Source organism: Enhydra lutris, unplaced genomic scaffold, assembly GCF_002288905.1.
Source record: "Enhydra lutris kenyoni isolate GAN:26980312 unplaced genomic scaffold, ASM228890v2 scaffoldscaffold23, whole genome shotgun sequence".
In the NCBI taxonomy this organism is placed as follows: domain Eukaryota; kingdom Metazoa; phylum Chordata; class Mammalia; order Carnivora; family Mustelidae; genus Enhydra; species Enhydra lutris.
Genome location: NW_019154107.1, coordinates 9056946 through 9078979, shown reverse-complemented (window position 1 = coordinate 9078979; position 22034 = coordinate 9056946). Strand labels below are relative to the sequence as shown.

Sequence of the window (22034 nt, the reverse complement as noted above, 5' to 3'; positions counted from 1 at the left end):
TGAGGGAAAATGGGACTAATAGTACATTTTGCTCTAACAGGGACAGAAAGTCCTTGTGACTGCTTATTCAGGTTTCTAAGTTTTAAAACAAAATGAAGTACATGTAGACAAAAGTAATCCAGGAAGTATCCCAAAAGACCTCAAGCAAATCAATGAATAGTGTTTGTATTTCTAAAATTAAGATTAATAATGGTAACATTGGAAAAAGCAAATGTTGGATTTATCAGTTGAAAGGTGAATTTCTTGAAGAATCAAACTTGACAGTTTGATACACTTGAATGGGAACACAAAAACCACAGAGATTTCATTCCTTTATTTTATATATAGAATATTGAATATTGAACATTCATTATTATGGTAATACTTCAATATACAAAATAGCACAATCTATTGATTATTGCCTTATTGCTGGGATTTAAGATTTTGTGAAATTTTCTTTTATCCTACTAGTATAAATATCTTTGAACCTGAATCTTTCTTCATGTCTCTATTTCCTTAGAATACAGTCCAAGAGATTTATTAAGATACTTAATGTAAATGATGTAAAAGTAATGTACAGTGGCCAGTTCAAGGAATAAGTTGTGACTTAGTTATCATTTTTTGAGCAACACAACTTAATCATGAAAAAAAAATTATCTGGTATTTCTGATTGTCTCTCCAGATGAGTGATTCAGCTTGGAAACCCTTACATGGTTAAGTTTGAAATTTCCATTTGAAAATCTTCACAAATTTTTTATATTTTTGTATTTTTTATTAACATATAATGTATTATTAGCCCCAGGGGTGCAGGTCTGTGAATTGCCAGGTTTACACACTTCATAGCACATAGCACATACTTTCCCCAATGTCTATAACCCCACCACCCTCTCCCTACTCCCCTCCCCCTGGCAACCCTCAGTTTGTTTTGTGAGATTAAGAGTCTCTTATGGTTACAAATATTTTTCTATGACACTAGCACTAACTACACTGACTCAAAAATTTCTTTTTTAAGAAAAATATGTTTTCTAAAGGTTTTTTATTACATTTTTTATAGAAGGTGTCTGTCACCTGTCAGACAATGTGATTAAAAGGAGGAGAAATTGCCTATTTGTTTGATATAGAGTATAGCATATTCTAAGCTAAATACATGTTTGTTACCAAATTCGTGTGCTATAAACTGCTAGTCTTAAAAATAAAATTATACTTTATTTATATTTCATCCTATTTTTATTAAATTTAGAATGCAAATGAGACCTGGTTATGCTTCAATATGTATGCCTTGAAATTAAGTTGTCAGTCCTAAAAGTAGTGACATTGTGCACTGTTTATGAAAAACATGACACACTGGTTAAGAAACAAAGCTAAGCAACAAGAGTAAAAAGAACTCTCGGAAGCCCATCTCACTTACTGAGAATAAAATCCAAAGCTCTTATCCAGGCCTAAAACATTGTACCTGACTGCAGGATCTGGCTCTGAAACTTTTCTCCATCTCCCATCACTCTAGCCTGCTCTCCCTCTTCTCAGGGACCCTGCTTTTCCCTCAGTGCCTCCATCACTTGTTCTTCTTGTTAGGGAACTTCTACCAGATAATCACAGGGCACTGTCTTAATTTTTTCAGAGCTTCGTAAAAGACCTTACCTGACTACAGTCTTCATTCTCTCACCCCTCACCTGCCTTTTTTTCTTTTTTACAGCCTTTACCTATACTACCTGTCATCATAAATGCATATACTTCTTTATTATCCTTCTTCTCAGTGAAGTCAAAGCTTCATTAAGACAGAGATCTTTTTTTGTGAACCACTGCACTCCCATCACCTGGAACATTGTTTTCATGTAGTGGGTTTGCAATGTGTATCAAAAGAATAATATAATGCATCCACTCTTGGGCTCCAAAAGTGATACAGCAGAATCTTCATATTCTCCCTGTGAAGTCAGCTAATACTCAAAGTTTAACTATGATCAGGAAAAAGAAATCAGTAAGATACTGCATAGATTAATGTATGTAATCAAGTGGTAAAATTTTTGAAACTAAATTGCATATATTTAATGTAATAATATAATTGATGATATTTTTATATGTTGGAAAACATATGATCAGATTATTTATTAAATTTTAACAAATTATTTTCCTGGTAATTATCCACTACTTTTCATACCACTCCCACTCTGTCCCCCAACCTACCCCACTCAAATTCCTAAGTTCATAGCTTCAGGGGAGGAATGAGAAAGAAAAGAGGCTTCATGTTTCTTCTGGATAGAGACACATAGAATCTAAAGTCCTTAGGTAGAGAACATGTTGACCTTGATGAAAATGGGGAAAAACTCGTAAGAATGAGAAACATTTCTTCATTTTTAAAACTGTTTCTACCCAGAATATATTACAAGTTTTGGTCGTGGGGAGAAAATAGAGTGGTAGAGAATGACCAGTACTGGTCTGCTGTTGACATATCAGGTATATATGTTGGTTATAAAAAACCTGTATGAGCTATTCTGAAGATAACCTCTTATGTAAGAGTCTAAATATTGGAGTGTCCCAGAGAAGGAGGCCAACCCTTGGGAAAGAAAGAACCAAGGGGAAAAAAAAATGGCTATACAATGGATGCAGACACCCTGGTTCTTCAATGACCTTACCAAGAAGAAGTGTCTGTTTTCATTCCCTTGCACCTTTAAGTCTCCAGGAAATTTGACCAAATCTCTTAAGAAAAAGGATAAAACCCCACCTCACTGAGAACAAGTTTCCACTACTCCAGTAGAATGGCGATCTTCGATAAAAACAAAGTGGATATGAGAAAATAAAAAGAATTGTGTTTTTTTTGCACAACTAAGCTTTATACACCGGCTACCCGTGCTATATATACGCAGTGACAGATTTTCTGAGATAATAAAGCTTAAGTTTCAGGGTCTCTCTCTTGCACAAGTCCCTAAGTCTGTAGGAGTGCTTGGAGTTGTAGTACATTCTAGGAACTAGTTTGCACAAAAATTACTTTTCTATAAACATTTCTACAAAATTGTCTAAAGAGACTTCAAGAGAAATGAATCTGAATTATTAAACCTCCAGAAATTCCTTGTGATTTCTCTTTCCATTAAAAAAATATATACACTCTTGTCTCTTATTTCTTTTGCTCATTTGTTTTGTTTCTTGAATTCCATGTATGAGTGAAATCATATGGTATTTTTCTTTCTCTGAGTGACTTATTTCACTTAGCATAATAGTCTGTTGCTCCACCCATGTCATTACAAATGGCAAGATTTCATTCCTTTTTATGGCTGAAAAATACAGACTTTTAGCTATTGAGAACAAACATGGTTACGGGGGGGTGGGGGGGGAAATGAATTAAGTCGATGATGAGGATTAAGGAGTGCACTTGTGATGAGCATTGGGTGTTGTATGGAAAGGCTGAATCACTATATTTTACACCTGAAGCTAATATTACATTGTATATTAACTAATTGGAATTTAAATATTAAATATATATATATATATTTTTGAACTTGATTATATAATTTTGTATTATTTTTCTTAATAAAGCCAATGTATTATATAGACTTTAGGCTCCACTTAATTTGTACTGACATTTGTATGTGTTTGTATATACATATAACTTTTAAAAAAAATTTTTACATTAGTCACCATACAATACATCATTAGTTTTTGATGTAGTGTTCCATGATTCATTGTTTGCATATAACACCCAGTGCTTATTGCAATACGTGGCCTTCTTAATACCCATCACCAGGCTAACACATCCCCATACCCTCCTCCCCTCTCAAACTCTCAGTTTGTTTCCCGGAGTCCATAGTCCCTCACAGTTCATCTCCTCCTCTGATTCCCCCCCGCCCTTCATTTTTCCCTTTCTTCTCTTAATGCCCTGTATGCTATTTCTTATGTTCCATAAGTAAGTTAAACCATATGATAATTGTCTTTCTCTGCTTGACTTATTTCACTTAACATAATCTCCTCCAGTTCCATCCATGCTGATGCAGATGGTGGGTATTCATCCTTTCTGATGGCTGAGTAACACTCCATTGTATATGTGGACCACATCTTCTTTATCCATTTTCTGTTGAAGGGCATCTCGGCTCCTTCCTCAGTTTGGTGATTGTGGACATTGCTGCTATGAACACTGGGGTGAACACTGGGGTGCCCCTACGTATAACTTTAAAAAGATAGAACACTAGGCTGATAAGTGCATTGACCTTTGGGAATAGTGACAGCAGACCAAATAGGGAAAGGTTTTTCAAGTTTTTGCTCTGTCATGTTTTGTATTTCTTTTTTTCATTCTCTAACAAAAAGAAACAAAATTTTCATTTCTTCAGTGTAACTTGCATCCTGTTAAAAACCGCCTGCCCCTCACCTCCCTCCAAAAAACAAAATTGAAACCAAATTGGGACACCTGGGTGGCTCAGTTGGTTTAGTGTCCCACTCTTGATTTCAGCTCTTGTCATGATCTCAGGGCTGTGAGATACAACACCAAGTGGGCTCCGCAGTCAGTGTGGAGTCACTTTGTCCTTCAAAAGTACCCCTCTGCACCTCCCCACCCACTCTCCACCCCGAAGGCATGCATGTGCTCTATCAAATAAATAAAATCTGTAAAAACAATGAAACCAAGTGTTTGGATTTCCCAGTAAAAGAGAAAAAATGCCACATCTTTCTTGTTTCCTTCAGAACCAGATTTCTATGAAGGTTATTATCATTAGTTGTGTTTTTAGGTTTTATTGAAGTATAATTTACATATCATAAAATTCACAGGTTGTGTCAATTCAGTAATGTTTGTAGTGAATTTATGAATGTATGCAACCAACACCATAATCCAGAAACATTCTCATCACCCTCCAAAATTTCTTTGAGTATATGTGCAGTCTACAAAATTTTTTTAAAATCTGCTTTTACTTAAAAACACTTGTCTTACTTGTCCACCTCTTAATGCTAGCCTTACCTCTCTCCTTTTGACTTCTCTTGCATCAGTCATTGAACCTTTCCTTGTCATGGTCACTAATAACTTCATGGTTCTTAAAATTAATGGATGTTTCTTCACTTTTAACTTACTTGATTTTTCAGCTGTCCTTGCACTGTTGGGAATTCCTTGCTTTATGAAACACTCTTGACACTCTTGTTGCAGGAAGTCTACCCAGTATCTGTTTTTCCCTTTCCTTTCTTCTTACTAATAGAAACTCTGTATGTTACATGTGACCATAGGATCAGCTAAAATATATCAATTATCAAGCACATACATTGGGGGAGGTGATGAGATGTAAGAAGTTGGCTGTGCAGTTCTTGGAAAGATTTTGCTTTCTCTATATAGATGTTTCTTTTTCTTCTTGCTTCCCTTGCTTTGCCCTTCCTGCCTGCAACACAATTGCTTATTAAAGTTTCATAGAGCATCTCTCCACCATGATATACAGGGCAAGGCATAAAGTTAGGTAGGAGTCACCTGGGATATTAAGGCCATCTTGTAACCTTTATAATGTCCATGAACTGCCCATTTTTGGACTTGTAAGTAAGAGGAAACAAACTTGCATTGTGTTTAAGCCCCTGATAGTTTAGGTTTCCCTTACCAACATCTAATTGCAATCAATAACTAAAATAACTCAGATAGCTTCTCTTATTTTGAGGCTATGGGTAATAGTGCCATCTGTAAAAGCCTTTGTAGAGAAGATGGTTAATTCATCTCTGAGAATATCCTGTGATATGACGTTTACTTCTGTTTCAGACAAGGTATGTTCAGTGTTTTCTTGCCCAAATCTAGTAGTTAAATGTATGAGAGAGCGTTAATTCCAAGGACTACAGTTCCTTGCATAAGGACAAACTGGTGTGTTATGTCAGTAAACAGATTTGTTTAGAAAATCAAAGGTACCATTTGCACATTATGGTTATGGCCTTGGGGGAAAAATATTCTTTGGCTATGCAAGATCCTGGGATGAAGTTATTTTTAGAGATAAAACTTTCCTTCCTTCCTTCCTTCCTTCCTTCCTTCCTTCCTTCCTTCCTTCTTTCCTTCCTTCTATCCTTCCTCCCTTCCTTCCTTCCTTTCTCACTCCTTCTTTCCTTCCCAACAGTCCCATTTCTCTGTCTCTTTCTGGGAATCATTAATAACTCCAAAAGAACATAATATGGGATGACTGAAAGAGAAGAGCAACCTCATTTTTCTCCCTTCATAATATAGACTCTTCATTGTTTTAAATTCAGTGAAGTAATATATTTTGACTATTATAAAAATATCAGAAACAAAAGACTAAAGAGAGTAACTGTTGTAAGAAAAGTTTCAAAATATGGTTTTCTTGCTTATAGTACTAGGACACCAGTGATGTTTAAAGTTGTGGTTGGCAGTCAGAATTGAAACAAATGCATGAAGGGCAACTTAGGGACAAGAAAAACTTATATTTTGTATATCATTTTTCCCAGAGATGCTATTTCTGTAAATTTATTCTAAAATAACAATTTCACTGAAGCCTATTTGGAGGGGAAACTTGTATTAAAATTAAGATCTTGCTTAGCTACCATTCTTGGGCACCAACTGGACAGTGAATCAAGGGGAGAGGGTAATAACACTTGCTTTTCATAGATTTAGCAGATATTTTCTTTCTACAATTAAAGGTTTGTATAATGGTTAAAACCCTTAGTTATAGTTTATATTTTTCTTGGTATCTACCACAAATTGGCTTGTTTATGACCTAGTTTAATAGTCAAGAGCAGGAACAGATTTCTTCCTATATGAAGTATAGTCATTATTAGAATGGCTTCTAATATTCCTAGGGAATTTTTTAAAATGCAAAATCTAATACATCTAAAATCTCATTTTTATTAATTATATGAAAAAAACAGCTACCCATAATTAGGCCAGAAGTATTTGAAATGAAATTATGATTTTTTATTTATCATAAATTCACTCAAAGAAATAATTTTATGAGGGGATGCAAGATTTCCTTAAAATAAGTTTCTATCAATCTTATAAATATTTTTATGTATTTTTGAAAGAATCACTTTTGTGAATGATACTTCTGAAAGTAATTAAGTTTATTATCTTCGGTATTTTGCCAAGAAGCCAAAAAAGAAATTTGGGATCACAGCATGACCTGGGATGTCTTTTGCCTTGTGTGTAATGAATGTATGGACGTTTATTGCAAAAGGCCATTATTCATAAACAGCAACTGACCTTCTTCCTCATGATCTTCTGAAGTTCTTCAGGGAAGTTCTCTCAGCCCCAAAAACAGAGGATGCAGCCTTGCCAAAGGCTGTAAGACTCAGCAGGTTTCCTAACATCTGAACACTGTAACTCTCCAAGAATTTCAATTCTTCTGCATTATCCTCTTCTTTTTTCAAACATCTTCTTAAGGTCTTTAAATAAGGATAATGCCTCAGGGTGAACTCCCACAAACACAGCACCTCACTCATTGTAACTAATCTAGGAGATCAAAGTCCCCCAGAACTTTCTAAACATGGGAGGCCCTCCTCAGCCACTTCAGGTAAGTTTTTTAGGACCCCAAACAAATTCAATACTCTTTCTGACATGTTTCTTATTTGTATCAGTAAAAGAGATCTATCTCACTTTTTGGACCGGCTTCCACTTGATTCACTCCCCTCATTCTATACTTAAGAGGTGATTTTACATTTCATTTTTTTACAGATTAAATATCCTCTTATAGTTATCTTTTCTAAAAATAGTTTTAGCTTGGGTATCTGGGTGGCTCAGTCAGTTAAATATCCCACTCTTGGTTTTAGTTCAAGTCATGATCTCATGGCTCATGATCTCATGGGTCATGGGAATGAGCCCCACGCCTTGGGCTCCGCGCTCACAGAGAGGCTCCTCCACCCATGCATGCATGCTCTCTGTCTCTAAAATAAATAAATAAAAGGTAAAAAAAAATAGTTCTAGCTTATTCTTTTGACCATGATGCTATAACCAGTAAAAGGAGCTCCAAACTGACGAAACATCAACAAGTGAATGTTCTCATTTAATTGTCTCATAACTAGTAAATCTAATCTGTTATTGGGCACACTGAAGCCAAATGTTCTATGTAGAGCAAATGTTAACCTATTTTCTCATTCCAGCTCTTACTGCAGTTCCCTAGTTAACAATAGTTGGGAAGGGTTATGCCTATTTTTGACCATCATGTACCTTAGGTTTATAAACATTTTCTTCATTAAAAAATCATAAGAAAAAGTTATTTATAAAATTAAAAAATCTAAATCAAGTGAATCACATGTATATCCTGGGCTATTTTGATGAAGGCATGGTGGGATTTCAGAGTATCTTGAGCTCTTGGAGAAGGGCAGTGGCTAGAAGTATGTAGAATTTCACTATTTAAAGTGATAGCATTGTTAATCATGAAACATCTAAAACTCCAGAAGGAGATAAAAATATGAATGGTTACTCCATGAAAGATAAGAAATCTTCAGCCTCTCATACTAGTTATTCTATGGAAAAAAGGATTTGCAATGATGGTATAGAAAACTAGAGAAATGTTATAATATGGATCTATTGGTCAATTTTGAAATGTTATGGTTAAGAAAATAATAAACAAAAATTACCCCGAAAATCTACAATTCTGATGGAAAATATATGGAGTACCCATGTTGGAACAAAGTCAGTAAAGGAATACTGGAAGGCATGGGTGACCTAGATCATATGTACAAGGATGAATACTCCAAATGACTGAAACTAATCCAGTGGTGCTCTGTGCCTGTAAAGTGTTGAAAGGGACCAGGAAAAGCCCTGGAAAAACCAATAAGGTGATTGATTGTTTGACACAGTACAGTAGAAGCTGCTTTTTGAACTTATATTCTCCCTTGTCTGAGTCCTCATCTCCCAGCTTGAGCTAGGGAATTAGAGAACAGGAGAATTTGCCCCATTACGATTTCAGATATTTTGTGTAAAATGAAGACCAATGCCTTCTAAGTCTGTTCTACACTTCTGACCACTGACTACCCATTTGGACCCTTCTGCTTTCCCAGGAGGAATTCTCTTTCTATTTTTCTCTGTGGCCCTTGATTCCATCCTCAAGATGATCTTGTGGGCACCTGGGTGGCTCAGTTGATTAAGCATCTGCCTTTGGTTCAGGTCATGATCCCAGGACCCTGGGATCAAGCCCTGCATTGAGCTCCCTGCTCAGCGGGAACCCTGCTTCTCCCTTCCCACTCCCTCTGCTTCCGTTCCCTCTCTCTCTCTCTGTCAATTAAATAAATACATAAAAATCTTAAAAAAAAGAGGATCTTGCTAGTCCATTTTACTACTTAGCCAAATCCAAAATGAGTTTGTAACATTGAGAGGTATGCTAATAACCATATATTTTTCACATATGCTTAATAATCATACCTAAATATATTTACTAAATTGAGTTCTCATCTATGTTCTTGCTTCTTTATTTATGTATTTTTTTTGTTGTTTGCTTGTTTAATGCTTCTTTATCCCATTATGCTGGCAGTGACTGAAAAGCATTAGATAAATAAAAAGATGAAAGGGCATAAAAGCTATTTTTGAGGGAATTAATGCATAATATGGTCCTGAGATAAGCAGTGTCTAAAACTGCCTTCAGTGATTCTGTCTTCCAGGTATTATCCTTTGAAAATGGGTTGGGTTTAGTGATTCACTTTAGTGAATAGAATGTAGCAGAGGTACCAGAGATCAGGTTACAGACTGTAGTATATTTTTTGCACCCTCCTGACTCACTTGTTTTGTCTGAGGGAAGTCAACTACCTTGTTGTAAGCTGCCCCATTGAAAGACCCACTTGGCGAGGAATTGTCTGTGACCAATAGCTAGCAAGGACTAAAGGCCAGAGAAGAGCCACATGAGTGGGCTCAGAAGCATTGTTCCTTTCCCACTTGAGCTTTGAGATGACTGGAGTCCTGGCTGACACCTGGATTAGAGCCTCGTGGGATACTTTGAGTTAGATGACCCAGTTAAGTCACGTGCAGATTCCTAATATACAGAAGATGTGAAATAAAAGTAAGTTGGCTGTTTTAAGCCACTAAATTTTGGGCTAATGTGTTTCACAGTGATGGATAACTAATTTAGATCCCTTTTGTGTAAAAAAAAGACATGTGCTCTTATAGGCATAAAATGTGTTTTGCAAAAAAATTGAAGAAATTGTTAATACCACTTACCTCTGATAACAGAGTATGAAGACATGGGGAATTCATTTTACTTTATACTGTTCTCCATTGTTTGGATATTTGATCATGAAAATGGATTACTTCTTAATCATCATAAGAAAATAACTAAAAGTAGTATTTTTTGTTTAGTTTAGCTTTTAATTTTGTTTTAATGAGAGAGTCATAGCTAACATCACATGCTATCTAAAAAAGAATGAGGACACTATATATGAAAACCTATGGGGGGGGAGTGCCTGGATGGCTCAGTAGGTTCAGCATCCAGCTCTTGATTTCATCTCAGATCATGATTTCAGGGTCATAAGATCGAGTCCCAGATTGGGCTCCAGGCTCAGCGTGGAGTCTGCCTGTCTATCCCTCCCCCTGCTTGCACACACTCTCTCTCTGAAATAAATGCATAAATACATAAATAAAATCTTTTAAAAAAAACCTATGGGAAGTGGTCTAAATCATACTCAGAAGAAATTTTATAGAGTTAAATGGATTTGATTTAAAAAATAAAAAAAAAAATTTTCTCTTTAAGAAGAAAAAAAAGGAAAAACAAACACCCAAATAAATTGAAACAAAGCATGTATAAGTGCAGAAATTAATGAGGTAGAAGATAAAACATTCAAACACACACCAGTAATCTCACCTACACCAAAACCAAAACATGACATGGTGAAAAGATTGGTAAAATACATAAAAAGTTGGCAAATATAAATAAGAGAAAAAGAGTTGAGGCACAAATATATGACAAGAATGAAAGAAGTCCCACGAGTACAGATTAGAAACATTTTTGTTAATGGAACAAACACAGATGTGCCCCAATATCCCCATCATTCAGCTTTGCTTAGGAGATCCCAGCAAAAGCCAAAAGAAGTGAAGGAGAAATAGGAAGTAAAAGTAGTGCAAAATACATTGAAGACTGATTGTTGATGATATGATAGCACATATAGACAATCTGAGAGCATCTTTTTAATTAAAACTAGTATGAGAGTTTAACAAAGTGACCATTTACAAAACGCTTCTATGTGACTCCTATACTCACTTAAGAATAAATAGCTTATTGTCTTTGCTGTAATACAGTAATTGCCCTAAAGTGGCTTCTGATTTCAATGGACAGTTTCATCATTTAATGACAATCCCATTAGAACCCATTCTGTACTTTAAACCTGTCTCTACTTGCTTTAGAAATTGAGGGAAGGAACTGTTTCACTGATTTTTTTTTTTCTTTATCCTTCATGCTGAACTATGTCGGAATGGTTGTTTTCTCATGTCTGGACTTCTAATACTCATTGCAGAGGTTTATCAAGTTCTGGTCCAACTTTTAGAGGGGTGCTGGTGTGGCTCAATCAGTTAGGTGTCTGACTCTTGATTTTTGGCTTAGGTCATGATCTCAGCATCCTTCCCCAGGAGCCCCATGTAAGGCTCCTCATTCACCAGGGAATCTGCCTGAGGATTTCTCTCTCTCTCCCTCAGCCCTGCCCCCTACTAGTGCATAAGCTCTTTCTCCCTCTCTCAAATAAGTAAATAAATCTTTAAAAAATTTAAAAAATGAATACAATTAAAAAATTAAAAGTAGTAGAACATGGCTCTCCACCGTGGTATTCTGCAGAAGGCTTCTTACTTGATGACTCTAGGAAGGGCCTAGATTTATGTGGCAGTGAAGTTGTAAGCACTCTTTTATGTACATATGTTGGTATAATCAAGAAAAAATTTGATAAGCATTTTGATAGAAAGTACAAATTTCAGTTTGGATATTTAAACAAGTCAGTTTGACACTGCACAGAAATCATGGATGCCATGATAATGCCCATTATCTAAATAAGACAGAGGTACCTCCTTTGTCTCCAGTGGAGTGCCACACATCATTTTTTATGTACTTCCAAGTTACATTTGAATTTCAAATAAAATGCCATTAGTGTGATAGCCAAAGAAAATCTCTTTAGTTACAATTTTATTCAAAAAGTCTAAATTCCTAGAAAAAAATTATATTTCCCTAGGAAGTTTATTTCCCTCTTTTTTGAGAAGATTAGGTTCAGTTGTCTTCTCTTTTTAGAATTACGTAATTCCCTCCACGGGAGTCTAAATTAATGGACTTACTTCATATTTTATACAGCAGAGTCAAAGCAATAACATCAAGCTCTCCCATTCCTTCCTACCCCCAAACCTGTCAATTTTTTTGACCAAATTCATACCCTATGTTCTGATTCTGGGAAAGAGCCTTCCTCCAAAGGTTTCTACATAACATCTCCTCCAGGACTTGAAATCCACACTTTCTCACATCATTCATTTCTTTCTCATGTTTTATGGTCAATATAAATTTTTCTAATATCCTTCATCTTAAAAATAAAGTGTAATGTGATCCCTTAAATATATATCTTATTCCAGCTATCACTCCACTGTTCTTTTCCTCTTCACAGCAAAACTTCTTGAAAGACTTGCCTATACTCACTATATTACTTGCTCTCCTCCTGCATACCTTCATCCAACACAAATCTGGCTTCCATTCCACTTCTGTTCTAAAGATGTCCATAAAATTTTACTTACTGCAGAGATAAGTTTCTTATTAAATTATCAGTGGTTTAAAGAAAGAAGTTATGCATACATTTTTGTGCAGCTCCTAAATACTAAGTACTTTACAGTTAGTTTGGTAAAGTGTCTCTTTTTTTTTTATATTGACTTTTTTTTTTTTTTGGTAAAGTGTCTCTTTAAGAACATTTCTATCTTTTAAGAATTTACGAAATGTTATCCTTTAAAATTTCATCTTTATTTCAATTTTACTGTACTTTTATTAGTAGCAACTTACCAGAAGTACATCATCGAACAAAATAGAGAAATAATGAAAGAAAGAACATTTTCAAAAGGTCACAAGTAATGGAAGTTACTCAGCATGAATCACAATATAAGCAGAGACTTCAAAAATCAAGGGAACCAAATTATTTCTGCTGATATGATAAACATTACCACAATTATTATGACTACTAGAGTTAGACATTTTCCACGGATTTTTTGACATTTATTTTTTTATTATTTTGAAATAATTTTAGATTTATGGAAAAAAAAAAGTTCCAAAGTTAATACAGAGAGTTCCCACATAACCCTCACTCAGTTTCCCTTAATGTTAACATCTTACAATACCTTAGTCTATTTGTTAAAACTAAGAAACCACCATTGGTTTGTGACTATTAAGTAAACTGCAGACTCTATTCAGATTTTCTCAACTTTGTCCACTAATATCCTTTTTCTGTTACAGGATCCTGTGTAGGATACCACAGTGCATTTAGTCACCAAGTTTCCTTAGACTCCTCTGGTTTCTCAGCCTTTTCTTGTTTCCTGTGACCTTGAAATTTTTTAAGAGTACTGGCCAAGTGTTTTATAGAATGTTCCTTGATTGGGGGTTGTCTGATATTTTCCTCACGTCTAGACTGAGGTTATGGGTTCTGAGGATGAATAAGCATGGAGGTGAATGCCCTTCCTGTATCATATTAGAGGCATATGATATTGATGTGACTTTATCATTGGTGATATTAACCAGCATCATGTGTTTAAGTGATGTTTGTAGGATTTATTTACTGTAAAGTTACTCTTTTTTCTCTTTTTATAATCTGTTCTTTTGGATGCAAGATACTTAAAAGCAGGAGGGAAATCAAACTTCACCTCTGTTTATGATATTTGGAATTATTCTATAGGGAGATTTATACCTTATCCCAAAATTATTTACTTATTTTTTATATCAGGATGGACTCTTAAATATTTGTCTTATACTTTAGGTCATAATGTAATATCACATTACTTTTTTTTAAGATTTTATTTATTTACTTGACAAAGATCACAAGTAGGCAGAGAGGCAGAGAGAGAGGGAAGCAGGTCGCTGCTGAGCAGAGAGCCTGATGCAGGGCTTGATCCCAGGGCCCTGAGATCATGACCTGAGCGGAAGGCAGAGGCTTAACCCGCTGAGCCACCCAGGCGCCCCAACACATTACTATTTTTTAAATCAAACTCTTCTATCTTTGGCCATTGGGAACGCCGTTATTTCATGTGCCACTTTGACATACCTTAACTGTTCAGCGCTACAGGATGCTCCAGGGTTGTCTTGTATATTCCCTGCCCTAGTATTGGAATCAGACATTTTTCCAAGGATCTCTGGTTCCTTTCTTTGGAAAATGATTTAGAAATCAAGGTCCAGGTGCTGGTGGTGCTCATTACTACAGGGCTGTCAGGGGTCCCAAGGCCTGTCAGTAGAGAGATCTATGAAATACATATCAGTATAATAACCCACATATACACACATTTCTATAATTATTTCAGCATTTATTCATCTGCATATATATTATGCTAACCTAAATGTGAATTCATACTGGTATCTCCCAATTTGAATTCAGTTACCACAGAGTACATACACTTAGCCTTTCCTCCTTGCTTATCTATAATTGCCCTCTCTTAGAGTAAGAAACCTAGTTCTCACCATCCATTTACTTGCTTATTAAACATGAGCTACATCTGTAAAGTAGATTGAGAATTATTGCTTAACCTGAATCATCATGAGAAACAAATTTGCCAGCTGGAGTACAGTTTTTAGGTACAGTTCTTTTTGTCTTTAATTTTGACAAAGTAATTTAGCCAGCTTCTTTTCTCCCACCTGCTTCAGTGAGGTTATGTCATAAATTTGTAATAGTGTTAGACTCATTTGTCATAGGGTGTATTACATTCTGAGATTTCCTGACATCCTGGTTGAAATTCTTTTAGTTTGTATATGTTAAAGTTTTCTCCTTGTGATGTAAAATTCTATGAATTTTGACAAATGCATTGAATCATATATCCACCACTCCAGTACCATACAGAGTTGTTCCATCACCCTAAAATTCTAGAGATGTTTTTGGCGAGGAAACTACTGTGAGAAAGCATGTGCAAAAAAAATCCTTCCCCCAAAATATTTGGTTCTCTCTGATTATGTTAAAATAAATGTATTTCCATATTTTTAAAGATATTTAAAAAAATAACAGGTATCTTTACTCACCAAGAATTCATACTTGCAGGCTTTTTAAAAAATATTTATGAGAGTGGGGCACCTGGGTGGCTCAGTGGGTTAAAAGCCCCTGCCTTCAGCTCAGGTCGTGATCCCAGGATCCTGGGATCAAGCCCCGCATCGGGCTCTCTGCTCAGCGGGGAGCCTGCTTCCTCCTCTCTCTCTTTCTGCCTGCCTCTCTGCCTACTTGTGATCTGTCTGTCAAATAAATAAAATCTTTAAAAAAATATTTATGAGAGTGATGATCAGTTATCATTTATTAGTCTTAAGAGGGTTAATACCTAAGGCCCAAATCCTGTCTCTTACTGAGAGAGCAACTCACTGTAGAAAAGAGAGGCTTTTTTATTTGATTGAAGATCTTATGGTTACCTATCATGGGTCTCAGTCCTTCACAGTGTTGGTCATACCTGTCAGTTGAGAAAGAGAGTTTCTAGAATGTCTGGGTTGTTAACAGCTGTTTAGCAGAATAATCAAAAGAATCAATCAGCAGACTTGGCTGTAATTTGAATTTGACTCTAGACAGAGATTCATGAGCAATAACCTTTTTAGCTAATGCCATAATGATCAGTGTGTAGCACAGGCTAGAAATACTGTCCCTACTCCAGCATGTACTGTTTTTCTATTTCGTATTTTAGTTTTTGTTTTTCTTTGGTTCATCGTTGTTGTATTGTTTGTTTTCCTCAGCAGCCTACAATTTAATTTCAGGGGTTTGAGTTGCTAATACATGTATCGTATAGCTGGCAGAAGTCCAAAGTGAGACCATGGCCACCTTAATAGATGAAAGAAGTCTTTTAAATGTCATGAAAGAATCTTGAGATATGGGTTCTCAATTTCTGCTGTCAACCAAACCGAATCACCATGCACCAAAACAATGACACTATGCACCATTATTAAGTTGGATTAATTTAGTTGTAAATTCTATTTGAGTCCCTACTCTGTATCTTCTTAGCTCAATGACTTTGGAAGGTTAACTTCTTTGAACTTGTTTCCTGTCCTTCATTTTGGTATGCTTTTTTTTTTCCCAAAGAAAAATTGAGAAATTACACTTGAATATACTTGAGAGCATATGTGTATCTAATTTCCATAGGTGGTTGCTTATATAATGGAGTTAGAGATAAAGAAGCTGCAAAGCTAGGAAGGAAAAATAACATTATACTTTGAATAAAGCAGCGGGATAGGAAACTACCTAACCCCCTCAATGAAAAACCTCTAGTTCTCCCTAGAACACAGCATTAGTGTACTAAGCTCCTCGTGAACCTGAACTGTCATACATCCATCTTTGAACTTGCACTATCCAGTAAAGGAATATATATTAAGTGCTCCATAAGACTCTGAAAATTAAATATAGAAATCTAAACCTCTCATTTCATTGTTGAAGAGACTGAAGTTGAAATAAATTAAGATAGTGAAGTTCATAGAAGTTGATCACAGGGTGGCTAAGATCCAGTCTATTGTAATTTTATTGCATTATGTTTTTGGCTCATAACATGGTAGAATGAGCACTGCTGAAGGTTGCTGTCGAGCTAACAAAATTCACCCAAATTTTTTGGCCTGCCATTTAGCAATTAGGCTCCATTAAATTTTTTTATGTCTATTCTTTTCCACACCTGTCTTTTTAAAGAATGGCTGCCAGAAGATGTCTTTTTAAAAGTATAGTTTGGCATCTGTCACAATTTTATGCAGTTAAATTCTGTGCATAATTAGGAGACAATTATAATACTGCATAAAGGCCATGAGGACTTACACAGAACTGTCCTGTAGAAATTCCATATTGGAATGAAAATAATTGGTGTTGAAAATTTAAATTTAAAGGTGCAGTTTTGCCTGCTTATTTGATAGAATTGTTAGCTTTGCCTGCCATCTCATGGAAGGCTGGTAGTGATATTGTATTGCTCTCTTCTATACATCAATAGGACCAATGTTTGCATAAATTAAATTTTTAAAAATTACTTCCATTTTCTGGGACTTACTTTACCTGCTTGACTTTCACCTATAATCAGAACTTTATTTTTCAGATTAATTATCTGAGTCTCTTTTATCTATCTACCTAACAACTATTTTATTCAAATCCAACCTCTGTCTTTAGAGGACTTTTACTCCTCCAAATGGCAAAATGTTTAAGTAATCTAGAGACTTACGTCAGTCCAAAGCAGGTGGGGGTGGTTGCACCCAACACAGTTCAATCAAAGAAGCTGAAACACTGAGGGGAGGGTGATACACAGGTAGCAAGTGACTTATATAATAGAGACGTCATATTATGTAATTGTGGTTAAGCAGTCCTCATAAGGTTTTTGTCTGCTTCGGGTGCTGGAGCCTAAAGTCAGTACAGCATTGAAGAAGAGATGGGTGTGAAATAGGGGAAAACACGGATAGATTTGAATCCATGAGGAGTAGCTGGAACTTACAAGGACAGACTGGAACCCATGTTGATCTTTCACTGCCTCCAAACCTCCAACTTTGATGAGTAAGTGCCCTGTAGAGGTAATCACTCTTTTTTATGGAACCGGTGAAGCTAAGATATGGGAGATGTGAGGGGAGCTGGTATAGCTGTAGACCCAGCTGCCTCACAGTAAAGTAAGCCAGCAAACCAGTGACCAAGTGCCCCTACCTCTACTTTCTGAGCATTAAAAAAATATCTAACTACTGGGACACCTGGGTGGCTCAGTCAGTTATGTGTCTGCCTTTGGCTCAGGTCATGATCCCAGGATCCTGGGATTGAGTCTCCCATCAGTTTCCTTGCTCAGCGGAGAGCCTGCTTCTTCCTCTGCCTGCCACCCCTGGCTTGTGCTCTCCCTCTCTCTCTCTCTGACAAATAAATAAAATCTTTAAAAAATATATAGCTCCTACTTTACCGTTGCCTTCCAAATCTCTCAAATATCTCATGTAGCACAAGAAATCTCAGAACAGGGTCACCTGGGTGGTTCGGTTGATTGAACATCAGATTCTTGGTTCTCAGGTCATAATCTCAAGGGTCCTAGGATTGAAACCTGAGGCTGGCTCCGTGCTTAGCGGGGAATCTACTTGAGATTCTCTCTCCCTCTTTCTTTGCCCCTTGCCCCCCACCCCCTCCTCATGCGTTCATGTCCCCATGCACCTGCTTCCTCCCTCTCCAAAATAAAATGAAATAAATCTAAAAAAAAAAAAAAAATCTCAGAACCATGCAGGAAACTCTGAAGAAAGTTTCAGTTCACAGTATCACTCCCCCACCCATACATTCAGAACTGCTTCCAAACAGCAGGTGAAAAAAAAACTGGATAATTAATATGCTCTTGTCATTGTTCTGTCACCCGGTGTCACTAGGAATTCCCAAAGTGTTTTTGAATGTTTTGTTGATGTTGCTAGTATACATCTCACCCAGTCGTGCAGGGTTGCCCCAAACTTGGATTGCTAGCTTATAATTTCATTTTCTTTAAGTCCTGTTTTATACCACAGTGCTTAGTTCAGACTCACTAGTTCTTTGGGGGCTTTAGGTTCTTTCCTAACAGCAAACCTTGGTAGGGGCTGCCCCAATCTCCCAGATCCCCAGGCAGTTGTTCTGACTTTGAATCTCAGTGAACAGGAAATTTGAATGTTATTTTCCATTCCAAAGTCTAATTTCAGTATGTAAATGTCTCAACTTGCTTAAGGGGCCAGAGATAATATCCATTAAGGAGTATTATCAAAGGAAAACAGGGGTTTTGGGGGTAAGGCAAGGCCTCTGCATTCACCTCCACAAGTAACAGGTGTAAAACAAAAATGAATATTATTACTGAACACAAACTGAACATCCAGCATGCAAAATTTACACTAAATAAGGCTTAAAACAAAATATTTTTAAAAGCAATTTAACCTCTTACAAGCAAGTGAAGAGAATTTTTAGCAGTGCATGGATGTCTAATGGGAATTTTCTTCCAGTGGTATCAATTATCCGTAAGGATAAACAACTCTTTATTGCAACAATAAGTTATTGTTAAATTCAGTTCAAATGTATGTTCTCAAATATTAGGAATTCTTATATTCCTGGCTAGTATCTTACAGGAAATGGTTGTCCCAAGAGGACTTCCTGGAAGGCAATCCTGTGGGAATTCTCGCCATGAAAGTTCAAGAGAATTTAGAGTGCAAAATAAACAATGTCATATGATTAAGTTTTACCAGTCTCTGCTCAAAATAATCAATATTAACACAGGAATTCAGAAAGTGTCAACAATCCCTAATTATTTATTCCAGAAGCATCAATTATCTTGTTAGGAATTTACCCTCTCTCCCCTTTTCCTTTTCTGTGAGAGAGTGAAAGAGAGTCTGTGTGTGTGTACATGGGTGTGTGTGGATGGCCAAGTGTCCGCATTAAAGGAACAAGACCATGTTTGCTTTATTTTACTTTACTTTCAAAGAATAAACACATTTCTGAAATTTTCAAGTCAACTGAAGAAATTAACCTTAAACTGCTGAAGATGAAAAAAAAGGTGATAGTTTTCAGGGTATCAGAAATGAGAAGATAGACTCAGTAAGACTATTAATTTTTTCACCAGAACCTTTAGAAGTTAGCTATAAGAGCTAAGCCATAAGAAAACAAATGAAAAGAGGCAAAAATAAAAAACAAAAAACCTTACATATTTTCTTACACAGAGATATAATGGGTAAAGAGAGAGGAATAAAGAAATCAAGTGAGGGAAAAGGAATGGGAGAGGAAGAATGTGAAGAAAGGGAGAGTAAAGAGATAGAAAAGATGGTTCTTATGGTAGAGGATAGAAAACAAAAACAAATTTATTAGTTAAACTGAATTTTAAACTTTAAACTTTAAATTTTAAAGTCCAGCCTACTGAAGTGACATCTAGGTGGACCAGGCATGAGGCCTTCAGGACGGCAGGCACTGCACACGGTCTTGGTTCTCTTCTTCCTCAGATGAATTGGAGGTACTGGAAGACCCATCTGATTCTGCATCCATGGCTCCAGCTTCAGGAGCTCCCCAGTGCTGGCGATGACCTCTCTGTGTCAGGTGACGCATGAGGAACCAAAGCATGTGGCTGTCAAACAGGTCAGTGTGGTGTATGCGATCTTCATCTCGTTCTCGCTTGTTTCTCTTGATCATATTCTTTAACCCAATCAGCTCAGTGGTAGCTTTAGCTGTGGGTGCCCAGATCTTGGCATCATGATCTAGGCCACTGGTCGCCAGCACAGGTAGGTAAGGATGGGGCTCAAGACAGTTTATGGTGCCTCCCTTGTCCCCCTCCATGAACTGAACGATCTGGCAAGATGATTTTTCCCAGAAGAAGATGTGCCCACAATCACTGCCGCTCACAACAAACTCACTTCTGGGGCCATAGAAATTGACACCTTTGATTGTGGCATTATTTCTGTGACCCTTGTATCTCTTAACATACTGGGCTCCATCTCCATCAGAGGAGTTGAAGAGATAAATATCTTCATCATTATAACTGGTCAGGAGCTCTGTGCCATCGTGGCTGTACACGAGGCAGGTGATGTTTGCTTTGGAATCACAGTTGACTAGGTGATGGGGACAGAATTTCTTAAGTACCCCATTATTCTCATTCTCATTAATTTTCCTCTGGTCATAAATTCTTACAAACTGATCTCTTCCGCCCACTGCAAACTGGTAAGTATTGGCAGGATTCACATGGATTGCATACAGCCCCACCTTCTTCTCCCTCTCTTTGGTTACCACCACTCTGGAAGCTGGCCGGCCTCGTCTGAGGTCAATGGCGTAAACAACTGCATCTTCACCTGAAGTTAGGAATTGAAAAGGGGAGTCTGGCTCCAGAGCCAACTTATGGGAGGCTCCCCTGTGCTGGGCCACACGCTTAGTATTCTTACAGTGTGGTAAAGCAGAGAGCTCTGCTATGCGTATCTGCCCATCACGGGCACACATGGCCAAGGTGGTATCACCACAATTGGGAAGGAACTTGGCTTGAAAGACATTATTTTTGTGGCCACTCGCAAACTCCAGTACTGGCTGCTGACGCACCCAGTCCCACACTATCACTTTAAGATCATCACTGCTACTGGCCAGCCAGGTGCCACGCTGGTTAAAGTGCACAGTATTGACACAACCATGATGGCCTTCAAGCTCATAGAGCAGGTGGAAACGCTGCACAAAGACTCTTGCCCCACAGGCCTCATAAACGAAGCGGGCACTGGAACCCAGCTGCCGCTCTCGAAGAGCGGAAATAACTTGCCAGCGAGGGCGGGGCAGGGCAGATGTTTCGGAGGACACCCAGTCCTCCAGGGCCCGATCCTCATCTGATAAATACTGATCACGGTTAGCTTCAGGGCACTGTACCTGAGGCTGTCCTCCGGCCGCTCCTCTCTCCTGTTCCGCTCCTTGCTCCTCCTCTTCTGGGTCATAAGGGAACAGGGTTTCCTCACAGATGAAGAACTGGTCCGAATCTTCCGTGCTTTCAAAGTTGATGTTTTCAGCTGAACTTTCTGCGTCTGTGCCTTGACTTTCTGGGGTGGCCTGGCAGAGGATGCCGTCATCTGTGGTCAAATTCAAGCTCAGTTCGGTGTCTGAAGATGTCTCTCTCGTCTCATCTGCTTCAGACCGCTCCTCCGGGCTATTGAGCGGGCTTCTTTTTTCTGAGTCTTGTAGGCCATCTATGCTGCTCCCGTTGTCAGACATCTTAAATGATGCTTGTTGTAGCCGGTGTAGAGTGGGAAAAAGCCCCAAAAGTCCGAGGAAAGAAGTAGGCCCGGCCCGGCTGGGGACAGACCAAGGAAAACTGATTAGGCCTAGCGGCAAGCCAGACGCGCTAAGCCAAAGTTGGAACGGTGCTTAACGGGCTATAGCCGTTGAAGTATGGGAGCTGGTGAGGTTCAGAAGACTTTGTCCCGTCTAGCATCTCGCGGTATCTCAGGACTGCTCAGACTTTTCCAAGCCCTCAGCCCCACCCCCGCCACTGTCTTTCGCTTGTCAGCCGCTGTACATACTGTTCTGTCCTA

At 37.5% G+C, this 22034-nt stretch overlaps 1 pseudogene; it reads right to left on the bottom strand.

The window, feature by feature from the left end:
* Window positions 1-19932: 19932 nt before the first annotated feature.
* On the bottom strand, window positions 19933-21714 carry LOC111150369 (annotated as a pseudogene).
* Between the last annotated feature and the right edge of the window lie 320 nt (window positions 21715-22034).